Raw genomic sequence first — 3,646 nt, 5'->3', positions numbered from 1 at the left:
GATAATTGGGCAAAAAGTTAAAAAATTATAAATGAAACAAATTATTGGGCCAAAAATTTGGATTTAGAAATTATTAATTTGTTAATTTGTTCATAAAAAATTAAAATTAAAATAATTTGATTTATTCAATATAAAAAAATTAGAAAATTTTGGTTCTTCAATTCTTGGTCTAGAATCGAAAATCGAATCGTATCCGTCGGTTCTCAATTCAGATACCCGTTTGGGTATTTAATTTGATAAGAACCGTCGAGTTCGGTTCGGGAGATTTACCTAGCCCTAGTTACCACAGATGGTTTTCGACTTAAAGAAGGTTACCTTTTTAGAGCCAACAAATTGTACGTCACTTGAACTTCAGTACGGGACTTCATAGTGTGGAAAATTCATGCGGGAAGCTTAGTTGGTCACTTTGGGGATTACGTTAAGGTCCGAATTAGGCCAGAGCGATGTCTACTTGGACCTATCTCCAAATTGCAAGCTCATAGTGTTGGTTCTGATAAAATTTTAAAGCAAGTTGGTCCAAATGCATATGTTGTTGACATCCCACCAAACCTTGGTTACCACTCTATTTTCAATGTTAAGGACTTAGTTGCTTATGAAGACCATTTTGTTCCCTTATTTGATCCTTTTTACCTCCTTCTATGGACCTTGATCTTGATTCGTTTGCCATCTCTAACCCAATAGCACCTCTCCCAACACACAAAGATAGAATTTACGCTATTTTAGACGAAGACACTATGTTGACTAATGATAGAGAGGTTCAACGCTTCCTTGTTCGTTTGGTTGGTCGTCCAGATTTTGACTGTACATGGATCTCCAGAGAGACTTTACAACAATTTTGCAAATATGAAAGATTTATTTTATTTATTTTATTTTTTATTTTTTTTGTCTTCTTAACAAAGAAGAGTATCTTATGGAATTTCGCAGTTTAAAAATAGGACTTTGATTTTGCACTCGCTTTTTCGATTGAGTAGAATAATTACTCCAAAAAGGAATATTTGAATGCAAATACCAAAAATCAATGCTTTTAACAATTTCGCCGCCTCACCGCCTCAGCTTGAGAATCAACCTTGTAATTCGAATGTCCGAATGACTGCCACTAATTCTTGTTAAGAATCGAAGGTATCTAGCAATCGAGTCGAGCGACTTGTCGACTTGTAAAAAGGCAACTCAGGCTCGTATTTGGACAGCCCGAGCCCAGTGGGTCTACTCTCTAGGTGAGCAGAACTAGCTCGACTTGCCCACGAATGAATGGCTCATAAAAAAGGGAACAAAAAAGTCAAAAAATAAATAAAATTAAAAAGTAAAAAAAAAAAAAATTAGCTCATCGGCTCGGTTAGGGCTCATGAGCTTGTGGGTAGATTGCCACTCTTATTCATTTCATGAATCTAAGAACACATTTAAGGTACAATCAAATTGCTCACACAGTTGTCTCTATCTATAGAGAGAGGTGTGAAAGTAATAGCCTTATCTTATGATCACCCCCGATGAAAGATTATTTTTCAACTAAATAATTGTTTTGGTTTAGGTAATTTGTCAAAAAAACTTCTTTCTCAAGTTATCAACCAACATTATCTCCACGAAAAATTAAATTAATATAATCTGAAAAGAGAAAAATAAGACTGCTTTTTCTTTCTTTACTGTGACACACATTTCCACCCTTCGGCTAGATCAAAATTTGCTTGCAAATTGTTGAACAAATCTTGTATTTTTGTTTGATTGTAAAAAACCCGAAATCCCATCAATTCAAATTCAGAGAAACCCCGAAACTAATATAAATCGGCAATTTTGTTTTTCAAAATGAAAGGTTTTAGGGGGAAAAAAAAAGAAGAAGAAAGAAAAGATAGGTACAGGGAGTGGACTGCTTTAATAGAAGAATCGTTCCATCAAAACTTGAGAAAGGATCAATGTCTAACTCGATCCAATTTGATGCAACTAATTTGTTGTCTGGTCGCGTAATGGGACCCTGGCACCACCAAATCAAAAGTTAGCACTCAAGGCTGGTTATTGATTATAACTACACATTTTCAGAATCAAATCAAAAGCATTTTCCATGCACTTCCACTAAGGACTTTTTCCTCTAAATTTTCGTTATTAATGTGATTTAGAGTCTTGGATGGTAGCATATGATTTGAAATTTGGATTATCTTTGCATGAATTAATATTATTTATCTTATTACCATTGCATATTTTGATGGGCAATATAATATTTTGTGTTGCGTTGTATGTATCATTGACTATTTTTTGCCATTAGATTTGAAAGACTTTTAAGAATTAAAAAAATTTCACTTTAATATATTGGACGAACCACTCAATTTTAAGCATGATAATGTGGTTGATAAAGCAACAATCATGTGGTTAGATGCATGACACGTGAAATCATGATGAATAAATGTCGAAATTTTAAATTTAGAACATGTCTCCTTCAATATTACCTTGAGCTAAAGTGCATTTGTAACTAATTCATTTTGGCAATAATAAATTGTTTTTTTAGTATAAAAATGATTTCATACTTGACTTTAGTAAAAGAAAGATGAAAAATTTTGTTTTATACGTCCAAAAGTCGTGCATTTTCATATCAAAGGTGTGGGTTTCCTTTTTTTCAATAACGAAACCACCAAAATGATGCTAAATTACAAGTGAGCACCAAAGCTGCATTTCCAAATTACTCGACTGGACTTGAAAAATACATTTTACTCTCTCTAACGTATGATTTTCTTCTATTTTGCGAAACTCCTTTTAAAATTATAATTCTATTATCACTTGTGGGTGAACCAAAAATTACCCAATTTGTAGTTTTACGTTTTAATCACTTAATGTAGAATAAATACTATTCATGAATTAATTATCATATCCGTAGTTGTTAATCTATAAATAAAAACTATTTTATTGATTTTTATGAAAAATAGTTCGTAGATTAGTAAATAACGTTGTAGAAGAGACAAGTGATGGAGCAACCCGCTAGCCCGACAAGATGATTGGGTTATATCCGGATCTATATATAAATAGCAGTTAAAATTTAAATACAGTTATACAGATAAAAGAAATGGCGTCGCCCGGACTCGAACCGGAGACCTTCAGTGTGTTAGACTGACGTGATAACCAACTACACCACGACACCTCATGCTTTTCTTATGCCCCAAATTGATTTATAACTAGTTTTCTTTTTCCAGCTTTTCTGTGATGGGATGAGAAATATTGGAAGTTTTTGTTTTAAAATGAAAAATAGACACTTTCGAAATATAAATAAAATGATTTAAGTTTTATTTTAAAATTTTTCTTGTGTTCGATTTTGAAAGAAAACCCAAGTCAGAAAAGTGAGCGGACATAATAAATGAACCTTTTTACACTTTGTTTTCATTTCTTGTTTCTTACAACTAAATTTTCCCCAGGCAAAAAGAATTATTACTTGCTTGTTTGATAAAATTTTACTTTAATATTATCAAATTTTAACTGGAGAAAAACAATGATCGGGCGGCATATAAGCCATCTCTCTTTTGGATGAAATTCATCTCATATGTAATGCAAAACTTACAGTAAATTCTGCGTTGGCAGCACCACAAAACCAAATAGGATAAAAAATGGAAATCTCACTGTGATAGCTAGGGGACATAACTTGAATCACAAATGGATATATTGTCATCATTCA

The 3,646-nt window shown here is 32.7% G+C and overlaps 1 non-coding gene across 1 annotated transcript; it reads right to left on the bottom strand.

The window, feature by feature from the left end:
• Window positions 1-3,044: 3,044 nt before the first annotated feature.
• Window positions 3,045-3,118, bottom strand: TRNAV-AAC. Its single transcript has one exon. It is a non-coding gene; the product is annotated as a tRNA-Val (tRNA).
• Window positions 3,119-3,646: the final 528 nt, after the last annotated feature.

Source organism: Olea europaea, unplaced genomic scaffold, assembly GCF_002742605.1.
Source record: "Olea europaea var. sylvestris unplaced genomic scaffold, O_europaea_v1 scaffold83, whole genome shotgun sequence".
Taxonomy (NCBI): domain Eukaryota; kingdom Viridiplantae; phylum Streptophyta; class Magnoliopsida; order Lamiales; family Oleaceae; genus Olea; species Olea europaea.
This window is presented reverse-complemented; position numbering and strand designations above follow the sequence as displayed.